Source organism: Spermophilus citellus (assembly GCF_964194105.1).
Source record: "Spermophilus citellus genome assembly, contig: SCAFFOLD_264, whole genome shotgun sequence".
NCBI lineage: Eukaryota > Metazoa > Chordata > Mammalia > Rodentia > Sciuridae > Spermophilus > Spermophilus citellus.
Genome location: NW_027673160.1, coordinates 346618 through 353421, shown reverse-complemented (window position 1 = coordinate 353421; position 6804 = coordinate 346618). Strand labels below are relative to the sequence as shown.

Here is a 6804-nt window from a genome sequence, read left to right as displayed (position 1 = left end):
TAGTGTTTACCTCAGTTCCTATGAAAACAGTAAATATATGTCTAATGGTTCAGATTAGAAATACAAATGTTATAATTTGATAAAATTTGAGTAATGTAAAAATAAAAGTCAGAAACACCTGAAATAAAACCATTTAAAATGTAAATACCCCAATTAACATTTTGCAATGTCTTTAAAAAATGTGTTTAACATTTCCTGTGATCAAAAAGAATATTTTTCCCATAAACTGTAAAAAATTTCAGATGCTAGAATTTCAAGATTAACAGCTTTTAATATTATGAACAAAGGGTTCTTCAAAATAAAAATTCTGAAGAACCTGCAATTAGGCAACTTAATCCTAAATATAATTATTGAAAAACCAAAATGAGTACAAGGCTATTTTCTACTTGCTTCACTACCCAAACTGGTAACTTTTATGCTTAAAAAGAAAAAAAGACAGCATGTAAAACTTGTGGTTGAAATAATGATTTCAAAATCCCACAAAATTAGAACAAGAAAAATTCAGAGTAAACCATTTAAGTTGAGAAAATAATAAAGAACATAAAACTGTTCATTAAAGTATATTTAAAATTTCACATTGTAATCACAAATTAACGGTTATTTGCAAATCATAACATCAAAAAAACAGCTACTACTAATACTTATTAAACTTTCTGTGCAAAAAAACTATGCTAAATTCTTTACTTATTTATTCATCCAAAATACTTAAAGAAGAATATTGTCATCACCTGCATTTACAGTGAGAGAAAATTAGGACCTAGAGAAGTTGTTTTAAGGTCAACCTCCAAAGAATTATTGGACAAAGAAAACAGCAGTAATGACTCCTAAATCTGTTCTTTTTCATATGGAAACAAATTCCCTTTTAGTTCATATTTAAAGAAAACACATTGGTCTTAATTTTACAAATTCACCTTTCACCTGAGTATCATCCTTGGCCTTGTACTCAGTGCTCTTAATGGCCAATTCCACACCATAACCAGAGAGATGAACTGGCTCCCTTCTGGGATTCTGCAGATAAAGCAAGTATTCCATCATTACTACCTAGCTTGTTATAAGCCAGGTGCAGTGGCACACGCCTGTAATTCTAGCAACTCGGGAAGCTAAAGCAGGAAGATAGTAAATTGGAGAGCAGCCTCAGCAACTTAGCAAGACCCTTCTCAAATAAAAATTTAAAAGGCTGGTGATATAGCTCAGTGGTAGAGTGGTAGAGTTCAACCCCCAGTACATCCCCCCCCCAAAAAAAGTTTGTTATGTGTCACAGCACACTTGACTGTACATCATTAACATTGCATCTATTAGATATCACTTAAGATCATGTACTTAAAATATCTTTAGCTTATTTTTTTAAGGATATTAACTGTGTGTTCAAGAGAGTTTGCAACATACCAACATTAATAAAAGCACTTATCTACCATTAAAATATTGATTCTATTTTTGGAAAAAAAATCAATTACAACTTTATGTTTCTCCAGAAAATCCTAGCCTCCTTTACATATTGCATCTCCAGGACTGTGAGAATTAAAATTCCAATGTAGAAGCAAAAATCAGATGAATGGACAGTTGAAAGGGCAAAGATTCTAAACCATGTGAGAAAATGGAGAATGAAAACAAGTAGCTCTAGAACCTACATACAGAGCAGGGTTGAAAACTGGTGAGGTCTCAAACCCAGAAGGGCTTTGTTAGTACCATATGTGTATATGTATGTTTTTTACTGAATTTTTTTTCTTTATGGTAATGGGAATGAATTCAAGGGCATGCAACCACTGAGCCACATCCTTAGCCCTATTTTGTATTTTATCTAGAGACAGCATCTCACTGAGTTTAGTTTAGCGCCTTGCTTTTTGCTGAGGCTGGCTTTGAAGTGGAGATCCTCCTGCCTCAGCCTCCTGAGCCACTGGGATTACAGGCATGCACCACAACACCCGGCCTTTTTTTTTTTTTTTTTTACTAAATTTAAATACTTCTGGCAGGGCATGAGCTAACAAAATGCCACAGGCTCACCACCATCCTAATAAATGATGGTCCTTTTAAACTTGTTTTGTTTTGTTTTGTACTAAGGTTTGAACATAGGACATTGCACAGGGCTATGTAAGCCCTGAGTTACATCCCCAGCTCTTTTTATTTCATTTTGAAACAAGGTCTTACTAAGTTGCACAAGCTAGCCTCAAACTTGAAATCCTCCTGCCCAACCTCCACATAAGCTAGGATTATAGGCTTGCAGAACCATGCCTGGCCCCTTAAGACATTTAACTTTCAAAACCAACAAGGGTCTAGCAAGAAGAAAGAGGGAGAAAAGTTGTTTAAAACTCGACTTTGATAAAATTTGTTTCTGCTCATTTAAATTTTCATTTAAAATTTTATTTTACTTGTACAGATTTAGCACCCAATGTTCACCAAACTCATCATTATACACAAACCTTGAAGGCTAACAATCTTAACATAAAAATATTTTAAATGCTAAATGTTACAAAAAGCTTAATTTTAAATCAATTCTGCCTGATTTCACCTCTTTAGAAATCTTCCTTTTCCTACAAATGAAAAGGTGCCTAAAAGGAAAATAAAAAAGGTATGTAAAGGAACTGAATTCAAGAATCAATTTCATAGTATGACAGCCATATTAAATTTAACAAAGATTATTTACATGATTAATTGTGAAATAAAATGCACACTTTATTAAGCCACTTTTTTAGTAAAATTGTTTTATATTTCTTCAAAAAGGTAAGCCAGGCAATGTCTATGCACAAATAATAGATCTGATAAAAATTATTTGATTTTTCAAAAAGAAGTTCAAATAACTAAATTATTTTTAAAATATTTTTTTAGTTGCAGATGAACACAAAACCTTTATTTTGTTTATTTATTTTTATGTGGTGCTGAGGATTGAACCCAGTGTCTCACATGTGTTAAGCAAGCAAGCACTCTACCTGTGAGCCACAACCCCAGCTCCTAAGTTATTTCATAAAAAGGGAAATTATGAGCTTATGTTCTAAGGTCATGGAAGGCAAATTAATATACAAAAATTAAAAAATAATTCAATACTTACAGATAAATAATGTCTGAATACATAATTGATTTTGCCTAAATTGCTTTTTGATATAAGTTGTTGGTGGAAATTAGAAAAGTTCTCATAGCCAATTTCAGAGTAGAAAATCACCACTGGGCTTTCAGGATTGGATGAGGGATATCTGTGATCTCCTTTGAACAACAAAGGTTTGGGTCTGGAAATAAATATTAAAAGCTCAAAATTATCAAGTTAAAAAAGATTTTAAACATTAAAAAAGGTACAAAATGTAAAGTATAGCTAAATGACTTAAGTAAAGATTATAAGAATCTTTATATAAATGGTATCACAGTCTTAGTCTTCACTTGGTAAGAATATTGTAAGGTGCAAGCCTGACTTGTTCATGATTACAAAAAATAAAAATACATTATATAAATACTAACTATAAATACAAACACAGATTAATAATTGTACCAATTCCTAGAGAAGGGGTAAAGGCAAGAAAAATAATACATATCCAAATCTCTCAGTACTAACTCTGCAGGATATTTTTTACCATATAAAAATGATCATTCTTTTGTCTAAAAACCTAAGTACAAATACTGCAAAAAGCTTCAAAGTTGATGCCAATTATAGCAAGTCTCTCCTGTACCATTGCAACTATTACAGTCTTTCCACTAATGGATCTAACATTTCTGTTTCCTCACATGTTTTAAAATTTCTAAAAAAAAAAAAAATCCCTAAGGGTGATCATGATACTAATAGATCTTAATGTACTACCTACTAATCCCTACTATGATGCATTCAACAGAATGAAAAGACATATGAATGAAGTTGTTCATTGTAGCCTTTTTAGAAGAGCAAAAAGAAATAAAAACAAAAAATGGAAAAACCATCAGTAAGACATTTTTATAAAAGTTTTATGCCTGTGTTTAAAACACTGAGGTACACCTAAATGTACCAAATGGAAAGATGCCTCTTACCATGAAAAAAATCTAATAGGATAAATGCCAAATTATGAAAAATACTTATAGCCTCTCAGAAGAGGAGACACAATTGCTCTCTTTATAAAGGTCTGCATTATGCTTATAACAGATTAAAGTTTTTTAAAGAATTTTAAGTTATTAATTTTGTTTGCTCAAGAGAGCACCATTTTACTATGCAGCCATTCTTGAATGTTCTTGACTTGACCCTGAGCTACCTAGAACATACATTTTAATACAGTGGTTGTCACCTCACTAAGAGCACTAATGTCATTTGGTGGGCAGACACAGCTGGGCACACAATGTCCATAAGGAGAGTCACACCACCAAAAATGTCATTAGCATTCCTGATAGAGCAGACCTCCACTATATTATATTTACAGCAGCATTAGAGGAGGTACTGAGGGTTTGCTGCTACCGCCAGACAGCAAAGTAGGTATTCATTATTGCTGTTTATTACAGAAACCTAAACCTCTTTAGGCAAAGAAGCCAAATTTGGTGGGGTGGAGGTTGGTTTTGATTTTTTTTTTACAGTACCAGGGATCAAACCTATAGCCTTGTGCATAATAAACAAGAGCTCTACCACTGAGCTGTGCTATACCTCCAGACCAATTTCATTTTAAAATCAGGTTGCAATTATCTTTTACTTTGTCTTAAGCTTATAATATCATGAGAGATCATTATCATTAATACTATTACTTTAGGCACTAGATTTTATACACACAGTTTTCCTGCTAAGCTAATGACAATAAGTTAATATAGCTCAGACAGTAGTACTAAATCAACAGGAATATTTATACTGTTATTAGCTCCATTTTGAAGAGAGAATAGGAAAGATAGTACTTTGCTTCATTTTGCAAAATTATTTTAAGTGATGGAAACAAGATTCACATCCAGTAACTCTGGTTTCAGAATCCACACTATAAACTATTACACCTATAGACTATAAAATAGAAAAGAAAAATCAGAAGGAAGACTTAGTACAGGGAAAAAAACACACAAAAAAATGCATGACACTTAAATTAAAAAACACAAAATCTACCTCTCAGATGCTGTAAGTAGAAGAGTCTCCAAAGTATGAAAATCACAGGTCTTCTTTCCATGAACTGAAAAAAATGAATCACATCCTTCTGGTGGAGGCTCATTAGCTGCTATCTGTTGTAGAAGACAATATTGATAATTTTTTACAGCTTCTTACCAAAGTCAAGTTAAAAACATGTATGTTCTAAATATGTGATTAAATTATAAAAAGATATCACCAATAAAGGCAAAACTAACATCTACTCAACACCCACTCTGAGCCAGGCAAGTAAGAGGTTTCCAGGCCAGTGCTCTTCGTATACACTCAGTTCCTCCCACATCAGGAGGTAGGTGCTAGTAGTTCTCCAAAATAAATGTTAAAATTACATCTTGGAAGACATTGAAAGATATCTATGGAATGAATATAGAATGTAGCATGTAAAAAATGAAGCTCAAAATGTCAATTTTAAGTGCCAAGGTATAATTATGCTGTTCTAATTAAAGATAATATGTAAATTAACATTAAGCCCCTCACTGAATAGGAAGAATTACAGACTCTAAAAATTAATTGAGTAAAAAAAAAGCCCTTCAGATGGAAAGGAAAATTATATGCACTGCACAAAGATATTCAAGAACAAGGCTGAATGAGACATGAGTTTTTGTGTGGAGTGGGTGAAACACATTTAACACCAAATGAATAAAAGAGACAATGAACTGCAACTTTAAGGAGAAGAACTCTGAAGAGTTGTATGACAGATAGGAAAAGGAAAAGATATAATGACAAGCCCTGGTTTGTACACTCGTATCATCTATGTAACATACTAATGTTAAGATGCCCTTTAAATAATAATGAAGAAGGAGTGATTCAAAATCCTTTTTATTACATCTATAATAGAAACATGCCTTGATGTTTTTGATTCACATACATGGTCAAATATTTATATTTTCTATTGTGTATAGTTATTTAAGTTTCCATACTAATCCACAAAACATTAAATTACTGTACCCTGTCAGAAAATAGATTTAGAGGTAAAAATATGTGTTATTTAAAAATTGTGTAATGACTATGGCTCTCAAAATATCAGTGGAAAACATACTTATGATTTGTCTTGAGAAAAATGTTACTTAATATTAAAACAACAGTTGCAAGATAATAATTGGAACAGCTCAGTGAAATTTCCCACAGGTGGTTAACAAGTCACAATATATAAATACCAATATAGCTGAGAAGGATATGAGTTGGTTACAAAATGCATTTATAACTTGAAGCTTTTAATTTAAATTTTTCTTCTCTTCAAATCAAGTATCCCAGCCTGAAGAACTCTCCAAATCATTTGAGATAAGCTTATGCATATTAAATAAGAATATTTCCTGGAGGATCTAATGGATCAAGTTTATAGTGTCAATCAATTTTTTTTTCCAATTTGACTTTGAAGAGAATCTCAACATTGAAGCAAAACTGGTATAAATGAAAATGTAAATCTTAATATATAAAATTGAGATACATTAAGTTCCACTTCAAAATAGCCTTATAGCCTGGAAAAGAATAAACTGAAACAAAACAAAAGCTCAAAATTTTGATTAAAAAGTATCTCCTTCCCTGTTAATAATTATCTATTAATATGACTAATATACCATAAAACAATTTTAAGAAGGAAAGTTTATTTTCGCTTACATTTCAAAACTTTAAGTACATGGTTGGCAAACACCACTGCTTTGGGCTCAAGGTCAAATGGAAAATGTTGGCAAATGGTGGAGAAGAACATAGAGATTCAGGCTAATGGCGTTAACCTTTTTGAT

General features: G+C 32.0%; 1 long non-coding RNA gene across 1 annotated transcript; it reads right to left on the bottom strand.

Moving 5' to 3' along the window:
* Window positions 1-3114, bottom strand: LOC308640049. The gene is made up of 3 exons (XR_014020160.1): window positions 3044-3114; window positions 912-1008; window positions 1-18 (listed from the first exon to the last, which is right to left on the bottom strand). It is a non-coding gene; the product is annotated as an uncharacterized lncRNA (long non-coding RNA).
* Window positions 3115-6804: the final 3690 nt, after the last annotated feature.